Source organism: Uloborus diversus, chromosome 5, assembly GCF_026930045.1.
Source record: "Uloborus diversus isolate 005 chromosome 5, Udiv.v.3.1, whole genome shotgun sequence".
NCBI classification, from domain to species: domain Eukaryota; kingdom Metazoa; phylum Arthropoda; class Arachnida; order Araneae; family Uloboridae; genus Uloborus; species Uloborus diversus.
Window position 1 is genome coordinate 51902247 of NC_072735.1, and position 22578 is coordinate 51924824.

A 22578-nucleotide genomic window follows, 5' to 3' on the forward strand; every position below is an offset into this window, starting at 1 on the left:
AACGCAATAATTTTAATGACCATAATGAAGCATATGAACAATATCTTTTCAGAAGTGTTCCGTTTGGGGAAGAGAAACAGCTTAAACCATTGCGTTTAACAATACATAAAGATTTTAACGATTAATAAATTTCTACAAAACTAAGTAGAATTTCCGGGCGGTGCATGAAACTCATTTATACAAATGCTTAATTCAATCCAAGCACCGTGCCTGTTTCGTGCTTAAATATGTTGACTTTACGGCTTATAATTTAAACGCATTATGTAAAATACTAATATTGTGCTTTTAACTCTTGATTATTGTAATCGCCTCATATTTAGTTGGTGGTAATTAAAGAGGAAAAGGCATAAATGGCGTAAATAACTGTCTATAGTAAAATACATTTCTAAAGACTTGGAAAACAAATCATTTTAAATCTTTACTAATAATAAAGCTGTAAGTCTCTCTGTCCGGATCTCTCTCTGTCCGGATCTCTCTGTGCCCGGATCTCTGTCTGTCAGGATCTCTGTGACGCGCATAGCGCCTAGACCGTTTGGCCGATTTTCATGAAATTTGGCAAAGTTAGTTTGTAGCAAGGGGGTGTGCACCTCGAAGCGATTTTTCGAAATATCGATGTGGTTCGTTTTCTATTCCAATTTTAAGAACACAATTATCATAAGATGGACGGGTAAATTACGAAATTATCATAACGTGGAACCGTAACATGAACACAAGCCAATTGGTAAAAAAAAAAAAAAAATTCACCGTAAATTATTTGTAAATATACAGGCGAACCAAAATACCTTTTAATTTTTCTATTACGGGCAAAGCCGTGCGGGTACCACTATTTATATATACAACGATATATATTTATCGATTTAAAAGCCTTAAAATGTGTTTATTTATCCGTCAACTCGTTCTTTCTGCATTGCCAAAAGGGCTTAACAAAATACATGTATACAATCAATAACATTTTTTGTGCGTTAATAATGTTTTTTTTTTTTTAAATTATTTTCCGCACAAAACATTTTATTCTTACATTATATTTTTTTCTCAATTACTTACGTGTGCTCATTTAGGTAAAATATCAGTGAAATATTAAGAAATTCCTTAAAAAGGAAGTAGGGGAATGCGGAATAAAATGAAATAGCGTTGCAAAATTAAAAAGTAAAATATTTTTAGTTTGCACAACCACCTATCTAATAATATTTTGACGGTTCTTAGGTTAATTAATTCCAGTCAAACAATAAGATGCTTTAAAGATAAAAGCAAAATTCAACTCGTTTTCAAAATTTGATTCACGTATAACATATTGCATTATTTTGTGTTTTATCAAAACCACTTCTGACATTATAAATTGATAAAAGGTTTGTAATTAGTATTTGACGATGAATTGAGATCTACCGATGTTCACAGAAGAATTTATTTAAATAACATTTGACACATTTTGATTTTTAAAATATCTAATATAATTTGTTAAATGTACTCGAGGAAAAGTAAAATAGTTCATTTCGTTTACGTTTTCATTCATTTATTAAATCATTTAGATTCCTTTACTTATTAATTTACTTTTTTTTAATCATCTACTTAAAATTGTTCATTAAATATTTTATTCATTCATTTTTTATGTATAGTAATCAGTTTTTAATTTATTTATTTCATCTTTATTTACTCTTTTATTCATTCATTCATTTATTATTTATTCACTTGCTGAAAACATATTTTAACAATAAAATAGGGAATATTTTATTTGAAAAATAGTTTTTCGGTTTTGTATCAATCAAAAAAAGTGAAAATCTGTCCATCGTCCAACACTCCCCCACCCCCTTTTTAACAAATAACATGTTCTTCAATCTTTACGTTCTGAAAAAAAAAATCCAATTGGATTATTTGAAAAAACTGAGTTATCTTAACTCTTTCATTTTGCATCGCATCCCTTTTTTGAAATTTTGTTACTTTCCTCGTTTCATTTAGTTTTTGTTGTTGTAATTTCAAATATCAGTTGAAAAAAAAAAAAGATGTGGAAAAAATTACAAAAATTCGCAAAAAACCTAACAGTATTTAAAATAAACTATAAATATGCATTTAACACACAAAAAAATGTACTGCTGATTATGAGAAAGTAGAGTCAGCATGGTAGACACATTCAAGGATTTGGGTTTTCAACAAATACGCATGACGTTTTTTTTCGTTTTTTAATCGTTACAAATTGCCTAAAACGATTGCAAATTTGTTCTGAATGATGTAGACTTAATGAACGTTAATCTAAAGACATGCTTACTAAGTGTTTGATATAACTCACAAAAGGTTTTGCACTGTCTATAATAATATTCACTGAGTTGTAATAGTTAGAGTCGCTGCCAATCTTTGGCAATCTTGCAAAAGTTTGTTCATGGGTCTTGCCTTATATGGCAGCGCAAGGTAAACATAAGATTTTACATGAAAATTGACGGGATACGGGAAAATAGTTTCGACCTTATTTCCATCTGTCCCAAATTTCTGAGGGACGTGTAAAGCAATCAAGTTGGCTAATGCAATAGACAGCAAACTTGAAGATAATTATTTATGATTAATATTTTAAAAATTGGAAAATTGTCCTGTGGTATGCTGGGCATTATATCCGGCGTCATATTTGCCGGATAATGTCAGATAATATGCTAATAATAACTACAAAGACTATTGAAATAGTTTTCCTAGGATATAACTATTAGTGGAAATGCGTGGCATGTAAGAACAAGAGCTGTACTTGGTCGTACATTTCTCAGCATTGTCACTGTGGTAAACAGATGTAGTGGAAAGCCGGACCTATTATTAAATGCAGCGCATTTCCATGCTGATTAAGCCTATATGCACTGTAAATTGGTCTTGACAATGTGTAAATGAACCTGAGGGTTAAGCGGTGTAACAATCGACACGACTTCGCTCTCAGTTGTATGTCAATGGTCATGCTGGATTGATCTATCAGTGAAACTCACGTCCGACTATAATGATGTATTCAGTGATATGGTGATATCTGAGTAGTTTCTTTACGCTGTATCTTTTACGCATAAAAATGCGGTTGTTTCCGTCAGTGAAAAAAGTACTACTTTTAGTCACTGAAATTGATAGAATAAGCAAATAATAAAAGGAAAAAAATGTGGAGCGATAAAACACGTTCATTTTCCAAACGTTTAATTTTTAATTAATTTTTTAAAATGTCCGATTTAAAAAAAAGGCGTGGTTTTTATGACGTTAATATTGTTGAACTTGAGCGCGCTACTCCACTGGCGCGCGGAATGATTACGCTTGCTGTCTACCGTGTTGACACATTATTATAATTAAGAAGTGAATTAAATACTGCGCTCTACTCTTGATATCAACCATTCCGTTGCCAGTTCATGTAAGTAAAGAAGGGAATTAAATATTGCGCTTTGCGTTAATAGCATCAGTGAATGGCATTTCAACACTTGTGATGTCATGCACAAAATATGAAATTGATTTTGCGCACCAATTGAAATAATTGTTTAAAAACATTAAATTTTGTCATATTATTTAAAAAAATTGTTAAATCCTACATTTCTTTAAGTATGCTCTTTTAGAAAACAATTACTCAAACAACCCCCGGAAACAACTCAATTTTAAATATGAATGACAAATTTGCTGTTCGGAACAGTTTCGTTTAGTTAAGAAATAATTTGATTCTCCTATATAAGCGTAAATACCATGAAAACGAATCGCAGCATTTGTCTTTCAATATAAGTGTTCTAATAAATTTTGCTTTCTTATCTTTTTTTTTAAATAAACAACGTTTTACAATTTTCAAATATTTCTATTGAAAAATAAAATTATATGTGATAATTATACGTAAGAAACTCATTTTACTAGTATGATAGAAAAAACACAACGACGCTGTTTTGCTATTTAATAAAGCTGAGGCTGATAGGCCAATTATTATCTGAATTTCCGCGACCTTTCAAAAAGGACATATATAGAGATCAATTATTTTAGGATCAGTCGCAAATGACGTCTTCTTAAGTATTAATCACATATTGACTTGTGCCATATAATCATTTCTAGTCTCACGTTCATTTTCTTCTGCCAATGGTTAATAGATGGAGCAAGAAACTTCTATCGGAATCCGTGTAAACAATCTACAAGCATATGACGAATAAGATAAAATCCGGCTTCCTTCTCAGGCATCTATCCCTGATCTTATTATTTCTGTTCCTGAGAATTTTTTCTTTGCCTTGCATTCCATGTTTATTCTGTTGGGAGAAGCGCAGGAATGATTCTGTCCGTAATAAACCTAACCGAATTAATTGTATGTGGTTGAAGCAACTGGCATTTCTAGTTTCAGTAGCCCACATTTTGATTCGACGTATTTTTATTCAAGTATTTTATAGCAACCCAGGTATTACTTTTTTTTTTCTTTCTAAAAAAGTATCTGTAAATTAAGGTTCCAAAAGTTGCTTGAGACTTTCAATTCTTACTAAATCCATCAGTTATGTACATAGGTTCTGGTAACCTTCGCAAATTTTGCAAACAATGACCCCCCCCCCCCCCCTCCTACCGACTGCCCTGACAAAACCCAATTTATGAATCAATGAATTTAAATATTTTTAATAGTAAAGATACATATTAATAGGTTTGTTTCACACTGCTTTAAATATCCCCTCAGTTATGTGACGTCCGCCATTGTCCATAAATTTAAAAAGTCGGTGACGAAAAATAGCTCAGTTGTTAAACTTATCCCATTAAAATTAAAAACTCGACAACAATCATTGAAGGATAGAAAACATTTTAAATTAGAACTGTTACTTTAAACGTATATATAGTAGGGTGGAGTGAAAAAAATGTTTTGATTTTCGGAAAGGGGTACCTTTCAATTACTGTCCATGAGGCTAAGTAAGAAATCTGTGAAATATTTCATTTTTACGACGGCATCTTGAGTTTATGTATTTGACTTAAAATTTAAAAAATTTTGATTCTTTCAGATTTTTAAAATTTTTATAAAGCGTTAGAAATGAAAAAAGGAAAAATGACGGGTAGTTATTAAATGGCAGAACAAGGTCTTAAGTATACCAATATTTTTTTTAAAACCATTTTAGATTATGGCTTCAGTTTCCACATTACATCCAAATTTTATCAAATCTCTCGAAATGTCCGATATTTTCAACATATTGGACCGACATGGAGTTGTCAGCGAGCAGACAAGCGTGGAGTCCAGTAATATACTAACCCCATACATTGATGGAAGACTTGATGACACCCTGCTTTTAAACAAGACAGAAGATGGCAAAATGCACAGAACAACTACTGAAGACCCCATTTCTCTTATAGATTTGCCTGAATCGCGGTTTACTGATTGCACAGTACCGTTGTCTGGGAAAGGCATTGGCATTGAAAATTCTAATTAGCGTACATTTTAGAAAACAACCTCACAATATCTGAAATTGTTTGCATTGTTTATGATGGATGAAATAAAAACATAGGAAAATAAAGGTGTAATTACGAAACCTGAAGAAAAACCTGGAAGAATTCTGCAGTGGGTTATTTTACAATTGCATTCCATTGAACTTCCTTTGCTGCATTTGTGGAAAAGCTAGATGAACCTACTGGTGGACCGAAAGGATTTGCTGGTTCTGTTTTTCGAAGCTTGACAGCATGTCAGATTTTGAAATCACTTCATTTTGAGTCAATAGAATTTTTCAATAATCAGATCGATCGTGGCAATAAAATGATTTGAGTAATGATCAACAGATCTTTATGATATGTGAAAGGACTTTTCGACTGGGAAAACATCCCAAGAATTAGTAAACAGGAGTCCATGAAAGCTTTCCCACGCCAGATGGTTGAGCACAGCAAACAGAATCTTAAGACAGTATGTAGCTACTACTACTTCAACTGAAACTTTAAAAGAGCTCGGTACTCTCGCTGTAAAAATGATGGCTGGTTCAGGATCAGGTGCGATCAAAAAATTTCTAATGGAACTACAAACTTGTAGGAGTCAATAAATAGTTGCCCTTATCTCTCTGGGGAAAATTAGAAAATTGTATGTCAAGTCCATCCAAAACAATGCATACTTTTCTCACCCTGAAAATATGCTGCTATTCATGTTAGTTGATAAGAGAGGTCAAATAAAGAAACTGGCTTTTAAGTCGTATTATCAATGTTCGATCTAGAAAACAAACCAGCAAACACGTAAGAATGTTTCGAGTCTCGAAAAGTGGTTTTGGAGCATCAGAATACATTGATGGGATTCCTAGACATGATGTGAAAGTTGCAGAGTCACATGTCATTTGACAACATAGGATTTACAGTTTACTGGAAGCAGCTGAGCATTTCAATATGAGTTCCGAATACACTTTTTTTGAGCTTTCATCACGTACTTACGCGGTTGGAAAAGCTGTCAAAGAGGTCGCTGCCTCTTCCAAATTGCTCTGTGAACACAAGAAAAGATTAACCTTAGCAAAAAACGTGGCTGTTTGATAGAAATATCCGGCCAATCTACGGTACAAAGTAAGAATTTTACTATTGAAGACTTATCTAAGAAACGTAAATGTGTGCTCTTATAGATTTGGAGGAAGGGAGAGCACGGGTGGGACTCGAAGTGCAACCACCTCCTCGTGGCGAGTCCTGGTTAGTTCCACATGAGCTACAAAAGTGTTGCACGTTGTGAGGTTCTAACAAAAGGATTAAGACAAAATTTGAATACAGTTTAAGTAAACATTGAAAAGAAATATTAAGTTACAAAAATTAAAATATCGGAAATTTGGGAAGTCTGATGAATTTTGGACGAAAAGCGCAGACTGAAACCATAATCTAAAATGGTTTTTAAAAATTCTTTGTATATTTTAGAATTTCTTCTGCTATTTAATAACCACCTGTAATCATTTTTTTTTTCATTTCCAATACTTGAAAAATAAATCGAAAAATCTAAAAAAAATCAAAAGTTTCAAAATTTAAAGTCAAATGCGCAGATTCAAGATTAGGTCGTAAAAATGAAATATTTCACAGAATTGTTAATAACCCTCATACACAATAGTTTAAAGGTACCCGTTTCCAAAAATCAAAAATTCATTTTTTTTTACTCCACCCTAATATACAGTATAAATCCCATCAAAAGAGGTGACTTTCGCCACATCAAAGCATCAACAACTTCTACGTTGGTTCAACGACAGTAACTCAGTTGCGACCGAACGGATGATTAGAGTTCATGGTAGGGAGGAACGTTGACGGGCTGTTGCCATTCCAAATCAAATAATTTTCCACATCGTTTTCAGGAATTTCGCATGAATCCTACAAGAATAGCCGGAGTAAGTTAGCAATTTCTGCCCGGATGATAACCTACTTGTAGGATAATTAAACGCTTGTCAGAAGCAAGGGTTGCAAAAAGCCTCTCAAAGAATTTCTAGATGTCAAATCAGGGAGGAAGACAGTACACTCCAAATGTTATCTTATTCAGATAAGGTATTTAGGCAAATGTTCCCCAAAACACCTACTGATGCCCTTGAGGTGTGAGCCGTTCTTCCTTCGGTCGGAACCAAATATCATCTAAACCATATCGACTCATGGGGAGGGAAAATAGGCACTTTTTAAGCTAATGGGCAATAGAGGAGGGAAGGGGCACCAACCAGATATGATGCTAAAAACTGAGTGGTAGGTATGTCCCTACATTATCATAGTTATACACTGTTTAAAAAAATTCTGAAATTTTACTGTCAAAGTTATTGTCATCCATGTTACTAGTAACGTTTACCGTAAAATCCTATTTTACTGTAAAAATTTACGGTAGAACAAACGAGAATCAAAAAACGCAAAATGCGAGCACCAGATGTTTAATCTTGGGACCTTCAGAAGATTGGTAGGTGACTTTGCTGCCCACCATATGAATTAGGACAGATCAAGAGAGTGAAATTAAGGTGTTATCTGCTTCGCACTGTAAGTCGTGTCGTGTATCAAATGGCACTGCAATCGTTTCTTTTTTTAAGATACAATTTACTGTAGTATTTTATTGTACTGTAAACACTCCATTTTACAGTCATATTTACCGTAAACGTTTCCTGAATTTTTAACAGGGTAATGGGTGCACTTTCATACCTTGGGTACAAAATATGTAAAATGTTCTGATTCATTAAACCTATTTTATTGTTTTTTGAAAATAAAATATATATATATGTTTGCGGATGCTGTATTATCGGCAGCAGCTGCAAAATACACGAAATATTAAAATGGATGAAGCACTAATTGGAATATAACCCTTTCAGCTAACAAACATATTTTTGGAAAGGAACTTAAGTAATCACGGAAAATGCTCCTGTTTGAAGATTCAAATGCTCGTAAACAGATCCATTCGTAATCGTTCCATTCCCATTAAACTGATTAATCTTATCGAAATGAGAAGACCGATATTATCATACTTTGTGAGTGAACAGATTATGCAGCATTACCTATAAGCTCAGTATAGCGACTAATGGGATGTAAATGGTGCTGAAAATTTGCAAACTGAGATTATCTTACATCTGCCTTTCAGATCAGATTCAAAACGAAACTCAAGCAATTCTATTTCATTTTGATTGGTTACTACAGCGTTCAATGTAGTTAATTTAATCTTGTACCTTTTATATTCTTAAAACATTTCTGTATATATTTTGAAAACATAAATATTGGTTCGAAAGTATTGTGAGAAAAAAATGTTTGAAAAGTTCTGTCTGAGACCCTTTCATTTTTTGCCATTTCCTGGAAACCAATTTAGAATGAAATTAGCATTGTTTTGTATGAATATCTAAAATTGTTAAAGACTATTGGGACAGCTTTTGAGAGCAAAAGCGGTTATATAATACTTAAAATGTATGTATGTAACATGTTTTTGTGGATCATTAACTGATTTTTCAATTAGGAGAAAACTTGTGTGAGGAACACATTCGGTTTGATGCCAAAATAGTATTAACTCATTAAAAAAAATGAAACAATCTAATGTGAATCCCGCATTACTTCCATGTGTGTATGCTAATAACGCAGGGCCATTGTGATTGCATTTGTCGTTAATGTGGTAACCTCGCAAATATTTTGTTACAAAAAAAAAAAAATAAATAAATAAATAAACATACAAAAAATAAAAAGATCATTTTTTTAAAATGGAGAAAATCATTTTATTATCTTATGACTTCCAAAAGGTCACGTATGGAAAAAAATAAAATTTTCTGTGACCCGCAAAATTTTGTTTCACTCATTTTTTTTAAATTTAGATACACATCTTTAACAATATGTATTATCAGCAAAAGCGTGTTTTATAAACTGAAAATAACAGCCAAGAGTACATATTTTGCATACGATAAGTGCTTATAGTTTTAAAATGGAGTAAAATGAGATAAAATTAGGCTTACCATGTAAGCCTATTGAATTGGCAGTTATTTTTATATAATGCGATTATCTTTGTAATGTGTTATATTATTGATAAATATACACTCTAAAACGTTTACAATTAATGTTATGGTTTTCCGGCATATTTTGATTTATTATTTTCAGAGCTTTTTCTTTACATTAACACTAACATAAACAACACAGCTGAAAATACATTTAAATGGTACGTAACGTAAAGTTAAAGACGATGTTTGAAAACTACTCATGAAAAATCTTTTAAATATCGGAAGCAAACTTAAAATACAACGTTACAAAGATACCAAAATATATTATTACAAAATATAAGGTGAACAGTTAACATTCAACCACTGTTTTAAACATATAGGATTTAATTTAATATAATATTTTAAATAAATTTTACTGTAATATCAAACTCCTAAATTACTATCTATGAAGCTTATCTGCACTACCTGAACTTCAATACTACTGTAGAAGGAAAGTAATTGTATAAAAGTTCAAATATAAGTATTTATTTTGACTAAAGTGCATTAATTTCTGAGGATATCCTAATATTGAAAACATTGTGAATGAGCTAGAAGTTGAAATTTTTTTGTTCGTAAAACAGTGAAATGATTTTTAACTTGATTTGTTAAATGCTAATTATTATTTAGTAATAGCAGTTTCGTAAATGCTATTAAAGAAAATGCATTTACAATATTGCTTTGCTATAATTTGCAAATAATTCATATAATTAAAAAGAACATCAATTTCATCATTAATATATTCTTGATTTAACGGATGCCATTTCACAACTATTCGAAACAGTAAATATCGGAATTTCATAACTTCGTGATAAAATGCTCTGTTAATTCATCGCATTTCAGCGGCTCTTGTTCATTTACTCAAATCCAATCTTTAGGCCTAAACCAGTAAAATGTTGCAACTCCCAGTCAAATAAATGACACTTAATATCAACGTCAAACATCGTTAATGAAAACTGGGCTTTGCTCCCAAGGCAATTTCCTGTTCTGTGGTAAATTTGAAGTTGCCGATGCATTCAGAGCAGCCATATGCCATTACACAACATATCCCATCAAAGCAAGCAAACTTTCAGCTCATATATATCGAGAGCTATTTTGATGAAGGTGCTCAATTTCTATACTGGAATGATACGAATCGGCTAATTTTATTAATTCTAGAATGAGACAGATTTTGAATAATTTGCTCCTTTATAAAGTTTGGTGATTGATATCATAATTCGATCATAATAATGTATAGTTCTATCGATTATTGATTGATACAGAAGTCAATTATCAGTGTAAAAAATGTAGTTGTAGTAAACAAATGCATAATTTAAAAGAACTTTTTTCGTCCATATCAAGCTAAATAGCAATGACAGCTGCCATATAGCTATCACGAATATCTTTTGTCCCGAAATGTATTTGGCGAGTATCCTATCATTTGTCCTATTTCTGTTTTATCACTCACATTCTGTTTTATCAATTTAGATTTTCCATAAAAGAGCTCTAATTTATTCATTAGAAATACATTCTTAACTCCCTCTTTCTGTAATTAATCTTCTCAGAACATCTGACACATGCACGATTTTTTTCATCTTATTTGCTCACTTTTCCATAATTCTTTTTTTTTTTTAAAGCAATGACATTTAACAGTGTGCTACTATTCAAATGTGATTTACGAATATTGAGAAAAACTGTCACGTTTAAGTTATTTTAATTAACGACCAGAACAGTCTGATACATGTATGAAATATGTATAACGTCAAAAAATGGTTCTGTTGTTCCCTTAAATGTTCAATAAAAATGCAAAGAACTAGAAAAAGCCGTCAAAAAACAATTAAAACCAGAAATCCTACTCTACGCTTAAAGCCGTCTGCTATAAGCAAAACAAACAGATCTTATTAATGTTAAAAAACCAATTAAATAAGTTACCGTGCTCCAATTCCCATGCATACTTTACAAATATAAGAATAAAGCATAAAATGCAATATTAATGACATGAAAAAAGAAATTTCTACTTCATTTTCTCAATGTGAGATCTTAGCTGCTCACCCTTCGGTTGCAAACTGGGCGCCAAAACTCTCTGTTCCATCGACATCCAGCCCCTAATGGTTTAAAAAACTGGATGCCATACAAGGGGATTCCGCCAGGTCATATGTCTCCTAAGGCTAAAGAATTTTACTTTTCTTTTATGAATATATGTTAAAATGGAAAGCATATAACTTCACCTAAGTACGCAAGCACGTCAGCATTTTTGGAATAAGTAATTACGATTTGATGAGTTATAAATAATAAGAACTCGCTTTAAGAAGAAATACAAAATTACTTTCTCCCTGAGGTATTTCTACGCTGTTAAAAATTCAAGAAACTTTTATGATAAAAATTACTGAGAATGGAGGGTTTACAATACAGAAAAAAAACACAGAAAATTGTACCGAAAAAAAATAACGATTGCAGCGCCAATTGATACACCACGTAACTTACAGTGCGAAGCAGATAACATATCCCCTCAATCGATGCGTCTCAACTGGTATGACGTTCAAGAAACGTTATATATATATATATATATATATATATATATATATATATATATATATATATATATATATATATATATATATATATATATATATATATATATATATATATATATATTTGTAGTACTGATACCTGCATATGCAATTTTGAAAGCTGTATACGTCTATAAGTAGATGTTGTTAGATTATTTAAGCTCTGAAGTGAACATAGTACTTGGAAAAATAAACATGGTTAAAAGAACATGTTGGTTTCAATTCATTTTTTTTTTTTGTCATTTTTATCTTTTTCAATATTGATCATTTAAATAGCAGTTAAGATTTACGTAATTAAACTGCATCCATTTAAATCCATTCTTTAGGCTTCCGTTTCAAGCTTACTTGGAATTTTATTCCAATTATTACAATCGTAATTGGGTTTGCTTTAATTACAATTTCCACCTAATGCTAAGATGAATCGTAACAAATTTGCTTAACATTTAGTAAGCTATTTAAGGCATTATTAGCCTTCATAATTTATTTTCTCCCTGTCAGTTTCAGTAATAAACGAAAGGGAGTTGAAAACATTTAAAATTTTTATCGAAATTTTGTACACCATTTGGACTCAGCGTGAAATACAATTTTTAAAGAATACATGAAAAAATAATAGTTTACTGTAAAAATTTAAAACCGTGGACTGAACAATTTGTAATACTCTGACAAGTATTTGTGTATATATATAAAACATTGATTTCTTAACATCATCATCTATTAAGAAAGGTGTAGAAAGCTCTTTGATTTGAGAATGATTTTTTCAGCCAAAATTATACTATACCACTGTTAAATGTATATAGGGGTAAGTAGTATACCTCGGACAAATGTGTGCCTTGGACCTAGGCTGATTATAGCTCTGCTTATTAAAAGATTTGAATAGTAACATGAGTAGTTAAAGTATTTGCCCCTAGACGTCTCAGTGCATATCTTTCTGTTTTTGTTGAAAGCTCATGTGATTAAAATATTCTTAATAAAAAGAAATATATACCATTCAAAAGTAAGTTTTTCCAGATTTTTTTATGTATTTTTTATTAGGAAACCTATATTGTTTATTCTGAAATAAAGGTCATACATTATACTGTCATGTTCTGGCTATAACACCAAGTGTTTGAAACAAAGTTAGACCTAACTGTAACATAATGGTCAGCTATTTTGTTTTTTATAACCAAGTAGTGTAACTCGAACCCAATACAAGTGGTGTACCTTGGACTAGTCCACACTTATGCCCAGTTGTTACAACTCCTAAAATTTCATGTTCTCCACTTTGTTGGAATAGTTGGACGAGTAATCCCACTAGTCTCACATTACCAAACATAATCAATTGCTTTAAGGTCACTGACTTACATATACTGAATGAAAATATTTCTCAAGATTTTGATTTCCTCCTATCAAATGTCACTCATATCTCAATGCAAAAGTAACAAGAAAGTAACACACAAAATGATTTTACTGGTGTGTCAACATCTGAAGCTAGTATTTCTTTGTCAGATGTGTCTGTTTCTTGTTGATATTCCTGAAGAAATAAGGCTATATCCAAAGGCACTACCGAGAAAACAATTTTATAGGAGGAGACCTAAAGGAAAGTCTTGTATTTTGACCGACACACCTAAGAAAGATCGTCATGAAATTGAAAAGGCTAAAATGGCAATGAAAAAAGTAAAGCAAACTAAAACAGTAAAACCCCCTACCGAGCCAGCTAAAAAAAACTTAGTTATTGCTCAGAGTCTGAACTTGAAAATATTGAAGATTTATATGAGGATACCGATATGTGTTTCAAATCATTATTTTAATGAGCCAGAGGATCCAGATAACGTCAATATTCGGATTGGAGTTCTTGTATTGGTGAAATTCGCTGGCAAGAAAACTATCAAATATTTTCTTGCAGAGATTATTTCTATTGCTGATGATAGATATGAAGTTAAATATCTGAAAAAAGATCCAAACTGTCAGAAGTTCACCAGAGAAGATCCTACCCTTTATGAAGTTGACAAAAAGGATATCATATTAAAGCTACCACACCCAATACTAACTGGTGGATCTGAAAGACAGCTCGAGAAGTTCACATTGGAATTGACTTATCCGATTACAATCTTACTTAGAAATAAGTGTAGCTTAAAACTACAATCTTTAATATGGTTTTCAGAAGTTAGAGCGCCTTGTCATTTTGTTAAAAAAGTGAGCCGCAATAAGATAATAAGATCTAAATGTTTATTTATCTTTGAAACAAATAAAAAAATGTATTTCTAAAATTATGTGTGGTTTACTGATTGATAAATAGTGGTGTTCTTGCTGAAAATCCTGTTTTTTTCTTTACCTATTAATCATTGGTCCAAGGTACACCACCTGTGGTGTACATCGGTATTAATTGCATTCTTCTGTTTTTTCTTAAAAATGTAATGGAAATAATTTAAGTAAATTTTTAAGATAATTATATGTTGTGTAAAAAATCATAAAGTTTTAACTAAAGGTAATTGTATTTAGATTTTTCAAATAAATATGAAATTAAGAATTGAAAAGTGAAAATAGGTCCGAGGTCCACCTTCCCCTATACTAGGAAATCGCCCGTGAAGATATGACGGGTGAAAACTGCTTCTACATTTTAATTAGGTAATTTCCTGTTTGTTGATATTTTGGTAGTTGAAATTTCAACCCTAACTTCAATGGATTAACCCTAAGCTCCACTAGATAATGTTCATTGTTGACCACTTTTTCGTTTTCATTCCCCTGAAATTATAGTCTTACCAGTAAAACAGTTACCGGATCAGCCGAGTCACAATACAGCATTTCCCTGCATGGTAAACATTACAACATCATATCATCAGATTATCATGCCGTGGCGCGAATTTCATTGTTGACGACGTCAGAAGCGTTACTCGATCAGTGAGGATATATGTGAGGATAGATATGCAAGTTGACTAATGATTGTTGACTAAAAATGCTTAAACCCAGTTTTTCGTTTCAGAATAGCAAAAATTCGCTAGCCCATGATTTTATCGTCATTAGAAAGAATAAATTGTGATAAAGCGTTCGCAATAATCAGTTTGTTATCAGTAGTAAGAAGTGTAGCGACAGTCATTGATAAAGAGCGGTTAAAATTTTCTCTTCTTATTTTACAGTAAATATTGTTTTTTTCGTCATTAACTTCAGTTAACTAGAATAAAAACTTGTTAATGGGTCTAAAAAGCCCTATTCATTTACTGACAAATACAAAAAGAAAATTTTTGTGCATTTCTTCATTTTTCCCGTGGTTTGATATCCCTTGACAAGTAGATTGTAGCGTACTAAAGTTATGATTGTCCTCACTAGGACTCGGGTTTCTTTACTATTACACCGAAAGATCGAATGGAGGATAGGATCCATTGTTGCATGTGTTGCACATATGTGCATGAACTATGCTCAGGAGTGACCAAAAAGCAGAATGAAATGACTTATGAGTATTCTGATTGAGACCATTTATCCTTCTTCTTCTTATTGAAGTAAATATGAAAATTTTGAAAATATCTTTGACTTTAACAAATTTAGTTTAATATGTTTATATATTGACAGTAAGGGGTATATTATTATTATTTTTACCATTTTGATTTTTTTTTTTTTTTTTTTGCTTTTTTTCAGAGTTGAGTTTTTTGGGAACCTGTGTTCCTAATAATGCCAAATCACCTTTCTTTCCTTAAATTGCTGCATTACATGAATGAAACTTACATTTTTCTCACTGATATTTCTTCTTCCTTTTTTTTAATTAACGAGTCATGTGATCAATAATAAACGATTCAATTGAATCATAAACGATAGAAATATTAAATTTTTTAGAATTATCTGCATTCATCTATGTTAAAAAATAAATTATGAATTTAAGACTGTCACCGTCCCACGAAGGTCTTTAAAGTGTTTAGATCTATTAATCAAATAACTGACGTAATCATGTGTCCCGAGTTAATTATGTACTGTCATTTATTCAAATAAAATCATACTTACTCCTTTAAGTTTAAAAAATGTTTTCATAATATCTTTAACATCGTCACTGATAAAGAAAATGCATTTTTCGGTGAACAAAATTAAATCCTATATAATTATACTAACACTGCGACATGTAAATGATCGCTGCCTCATGTCATTAACTGCAGTCATTTAAGTTTTGAAGTAAACACATTAGGATCAGACGTTATGGTAAAATCTCATTATCATGCATGCTGTCCTCAAATTATTCGCAAAAACCTTTCAAGAAAAATGCATAACGGAACACATTTCATCAATTTGCACCATCGGTGACTTCAAATGACTTAAATTAAGAAGAGAAAATTTTGCTCTTGGGTATATTTTTAAAGTATCTTGTTTCCATTAATTGCATTATAAAGAGCAAAACAGAAGTAGACTTGCCCTTAATCAAACATTTTATTATGTAATTGCACACACACATTCTTCTATGTCTATCTGTCTACATGTATGTATGTATGTATGTATAATTATGTATGTATGTCTGCATAATTATGTATGCGTGTATGCATAATTATGTATGTATGTATGTATGTATGTATAATTATGCATGATGTATACATGTATGCATGTATGTATGTATAATTATGCATTATGTATATATGTATGAATGTATAGATATATAATGCATAACGGAAAGCATTTCATCAATTTGCACCATCGGTGACTTCAAGTGACTTAAATTAAGACGAGAGAAATTTGCTCTTGGGATTATTTTTAAAGCATCTTGTTTCCATTATTGAATTATAAAGAGCAAAACAGAAGTAGACTTGCCCTTAATCGAACATTTTATTATGTAATTGCACATACACATTCTTCTATGTCTGTCTGTCTACATGTATGTATGTATGTATACATAATTATGTATGTATGTATATATACGTAATTGTGTATGTATTAGTGTATAATTATGCATGTATATTAGGGTGTCCCAAGATATAATGGCGAAAAAAAAATGTGTGAAAAATACGCATACCCTCCAAATTTTTTCCATTTTACATCAGAAACATGAGAAAAAAGTTTCCTTGCAATAAAATAACGGGAACCCGTGCCGACTTGAGGTCAAAATTGGACCTGAAACCCTGTACGGCAACTACAGTGGAAAGATTGCTAACTGTAAAATTCCTTACCACACGCGACATCAATTTATTTAAAGCAGATATTTACAACAATATTAGACTACAAGAAACATTACTGCACATATTTGTAATTCAATGTTTGCTTTTTGCAGTCAGGATAGAGCTTCCGCTGCTCTTGAACGCAACGTAACATAGATTGTTTTTGTTTCTCATCAGCTGTTAGCAAACCATGAAAGTCTTGCATCATTTTGTCCACTCTTTCAGCTGCATCGTTTACTGCTCTAAGCATTGAGACACTTTTTTTTCACATCAAGGAATGAAATATTATTGTCCATACCATAAAAGCTGGATGAATTTTTGTAGAGCAGCTTTTGAGATAATTGGGTGAACATTTTCGTACACTTTTATCAAAAAGCACAAATCTTTGTTGGGTGTTTTGACTTCCAAATTGCATTGAAGCCATGGTTTCATGTATATTGTCACTGACATCAAACAATGCGTCATTTTCCTTCGTATCTAATGTTAGTTGTGAACTAAATAGTAATAGTTTTAGGGAGTAAATCGCTCGAGCCATCCATCGAGCTTTGTGCATGACTCCCGGTGATCTTATTTTAAATTCACTTTCTGTATCTCCACCTAACAATAGGATAGACAGTTCTATCAACTCTTGATTGTCATCCCTGACCGTAATATTAGTAAGTTCAGCACGGTAAAAGTCAAGTAAATTTTCCAAGTTAGGGTACAGTTTGGAACAACTCCGCAGCTCCTCCATAGCACTGTATTTTAGTGGGATAGATCAGTTCATATATATGATGGCGGCAAGCAAAGGAAAGCATTTCTCTATCAAATTTTTGCTCATGAATAGCGCAAGAACCACTGAAAGGAGCTGTAGTATCACAACAGAGAGTTTTAACTTTTTCTTCGAGATTCCAAGCTAAAACTGCCTTTCGAACAGCCTTTGTTTGTTTTTTTTCCTGTGGAATTATCCAGTTTAAACTCAGCAATGAATTGTTCGTCACATCCATATAAAATAACTATAGATAAGCGATCTTCTTTTGATTTTTGAGCACTCAAAGCAGACAACAGTTTCATATCCCAAGGTAAATTCACTACACATGGTACCTTGTTCTAAAAACCAATTTTTATTCTTTCCTCGTACTCCTTCCGCTTTTCGGTTCGAATTCTTTGAATTGAAGATTTACCTATAGGAAATTTATCAATGTTACACCCAAGTGCATCAATAGAAGCTTCAAGAATAAACACATAATCTCGTATACTTGGACCCCTGTCCAATGCAGCAACTGACTTTGGAGTAATAAAATCGCTCCTCATTTCTTATTTACTTGTTCCAGGTTCTGATAATACTTATTCTAGTTTCTGGAATACTTGTTCCAGGTTCTAATATACTTGTTCCAGGTTCTGATAATACTTATTCTAGTTTCTGGAATACTTGTTCCAGGTTCTAATATACTTGTTCCAGGTTCTGATAAAATTGTTAAAAGTACTGATTTATATGTTTCAGGGAAATTTTCTGAATTAATATTTTCACTAGAGCTCGAAGAGGAATCTTCTTGTACAGGTTCACACAATTCCGAGGATGCTGAAGCGGAATCGTATTTAATGCGCCTGTTTTCTTCTTTGACAGCTCAGAGTCGAGCCATTTCCTCTTTGTCGACCAGTTTTTTATAGTCCTCCTAAAGTGACCACGTCGGCCGGGCTCTTTTTGGAGTTGCAAGAAAATCCCATCTTCCTCTATTTTGATTAACCGAAGTCCATCAGCATGTGCAATATTGAATAAATTGTTTAAATTACTCTCAAATTCTTGTTGGCGCTGCCTGAATACTTCTTGCAGTTTTTTGGAAGTCTCTCCAAATTTGATTCAGGTTTTTAAGTTTATTCACACAATTTGACAACGATTTGGTGGGAATAACTGCCTTTTCCCAAAAGATGATGCATTCCCGAATAGCGAGATTTGCACTTTCACTGATGGTTAAATTTACTTCTCGAATGTTATAAAACAAAACAAACAGAACTTGTCCGTTTGAGGGAAGTTTCAAGCCCGTAGTTTGGTGTTTTACGACTCCTATTAAAAATATCTCTTTTTTCAAACTTTGCAATTTCACTGCCATGTTTCGTTCCCTATGGAAGGACTATACTGCGCTCGCTGACCGGAATATATTCGTACTGACATGTTTGACGGTTTGCAAATTGCCATAGATAAGCCCCCTGCCCCCCAACATATGTTTTCTGTGCACTATTTACAGCTGTTTTGAGCTTCGCAAAGTATCACGTCGCCAGCGTTCGCTTGATTATGAATACACGTGCTATTTACACGATTAGGCCTTTAGGTGCAAGTCGGCACGGGTTACCGTGCTTCAAATTGCATGAAACTTTTTTTACAACGGTTTTGATATAAAAGGAAAAAAATAAGAGGGTATGCGTTTAAAAAAAACGACTTTCATTTTTTTGGGACACCCTAATGTATATATATATATATATATATATATATATATATATATATATATATATATATATATATATATATATATATATATATATATATATATATATATATATATATATATATATATATATATATATATGCATGTATAATTATGTATGTATGTATGGATAATTATGTACATATGTATGGATATTTATGCATGATGTATGTATGTATTTTTTAATCACCGGAAACTGTATACGGCACAAACTGCCATGTTTTGATACAACGAAGATATTCCAGAGTTACATTACATCTAGCATCAGATTCTAGCATTGGAGCATATCCGCAGGTAATGCATGTGCTTTGACAAATCTGCTAAAATTCCCTTTAAACACCATAAACATTAGGTGAGTGATACTCAAGATCTTCATCTTGCCCGCAGGCAAGATACTGGCTTAATGCATGGGTATCTCTATGAATTAAGGGAATTCAGTTTAAAATTATTAGATGCATTTGCGTATGGTTTCAGGCGAAAATTAATGTCATGAAACCTTTAATATGTTTTGATATTACGTTGATCCTAGACTGATCGAAATTCAGTGTAGTAGAGAGGTTTGAGCTCAATTCATAGTTTTTTTAATTACTAAATTTCAGCTGAAGTATTATTATGATTATTGGTAATTAATTGTCGCTTCTGTAAACATTAAAAAAAGTTAAAGGTTTATATAGCTTCTCCAAAAATATTTATATTTTGATTTTAAGATTTGACTTTATGTTCATTGCTGCATTTGTCACTTTGTTAGATGAAATGATTGCACTAAGTATTGTAACTTTATTCATTCCAAAATCATAAACATGCATAGGTATTTATTGTTGCTTTTCAAGAACGATCTGTAATAGAGAAATATCGATCTGAAGTAATTTAAAATTAATATATTGATTTTGAGGCATTTTTTAATTAAGTACGTTATGAAAATAAAGAAATATAGATTTTCAACGACTCTTAAGTACTCTTATTTAAAAAACAAAAATATCACTTGTTTTTTATGGTTACAGGGTCGTCGTTTTTCCAACTGATAAATTTCTCACGAAATTGAAACGAAAGTACGAAAAAAGACTTTGTGAATTGTTCTAAGAACTATATTTACGTTACATTAGTTACCTTTAGTTCATAACCTGCATTTTTTCATATCTAACTAGGCCCTTGTAATAAAAAAAAAAATTCCTAAACATAAATATCCAACCTTAATTTCTTTTAATAAGTTATAAACAGTGCTTAAAGTTACCGTTGGTAGAATTGATTTCATTGCGTAAAATTATAGTTCTAAAATATAAGCATTCATTACTGTTAAAAAAAAAGTCATTTATTTTGTCTTTGTCATCAAAATAGACACTTCCTTACTTATTTTACTTTATTGAGCAAACACGATTGCTTATTATTCTCACTTGACAGTCCTTGATGTTGTGGTTCTTTTTTCAGCTTGGACCAGGGGCCTCTGCAGCACCACCCACACCGGCACGGCTCCTCCGGTCCTGAGTAAAGCCGCTATATAGATAGACCGACGCATCAGCTGGAGTTCAGCCATTTTCGATCGAATTTTTCATTGTTGTGGAGCTGGGATTACCACAGCAAAGTTTCGTGTTTCGCCAAATTTGCCTTAATAATATTTAATTAAATAAACAATTCACGTGCGGCTAATAATCGCTCTCAGTGAACAATCACCAAACACGATAACCTGCCAGAAAAGACATCCACTCAGACACGCCCTACGTTCCAAAATGGCTGATCTTAAGCTGATGCCCCGGCTCGTATATATAGGGGCCTTAGTCCTAAGAACTGTCTCCCGGAATCCACTTCTGCTGGGTGGTGCCGTCCATGTCCTACACACACATGCTCATTCACATACACACTCACACCGTTATGTGTCTAAAGGCGCGCCTTTAGACACATAAACACGTCTACGTGCGCACACGTAAGCCTACACACACACTCAACTATACACACGTAACCACCCACTAGGAGGGATATGCTTGGGAGTGGGGGGAGAGCCGTTTCTAGAAACAATAACTCTTATGAGTAGGGTCTTGTCGCAACTCGTGATTGCAAAAAACATAATTTGAATTCAAAATTTCAGAATTTAAATTATAGTTGATTGGGAGAAGTGGGTCACAGGTTTTTTTTTCCATCACTCTGTCTAAATAAATTACGTAAACGTTCAATATTATTTCTGAAATCCTAAGCATAAATAATCAGTATTTTTTTTACTTACAATAATTTGCAATAAGATAAATATGAAAATGCCAAGTTACAATAAATCACACCATATTCCTCCAATCTCTACATAGTATAAAATGAAGTCTCCAAAAAGAGTATGTGTGTTTGAACTCGCAAAAATCGAAAACTACCCGACCGATTTTGCTGAAATTTTCATAGTTTGTTCCTTTAAGTCCTGAAAAGGTTTGCAGACCAGTTCGAAAACAATTCGGAGAATAGTTCTTTTTTTATTCCAATTTAGGCCCAATTTTCACATAAATTCCCGAATATGGGGGTGAAAAAATTCTCGCAAATAGTAATATTATGTATCGTTGGAAAGGGAAGAATTTTCCGCGGTCTACGCAATTTGTTCCAATGCTCTAACTTAATTGCGGCGGGAGTTTTTTACGTTTTTAGCTCCAATTTTTTTAGGCTTAGCTGAAATTTAGGCACTACTTTCTTCATTAAATCCATCAATAAAAAGTGAAGAAATTGACCCACAGTTTTCTTTTTGACAGCATTGGAAAGAACTACTTTTTTTACTCCAGATCTCTTTCGACCTGTTGTCGAAAAAATTAGCATCTATCTTCAAAGGAAAAAAAGTTACAAGCAAATTAAATGAAGTTCAAAAATCTGTTCTCTATTCAAGTTTTTAATCATTTTATTTTGCGTTTCCACGGTAACGCTTGAATCCGTTGTTTATTTCCTTCTTTCTCATTTTCAATTCTTAAACTTATTTTATTGTGTTTCCCAGGTTACGCTTTTTCAAGCCATCTTTCTCATTTTATTTTAATTTCTTGAAAGTATTTTAATATCTGTCGTCATTGTTTGGAGGGGAAATTTTGCATAATGTTTTTTTTTCTTTCATTTAAGCCTGGTTATTGAATGTACTTCACTTGAC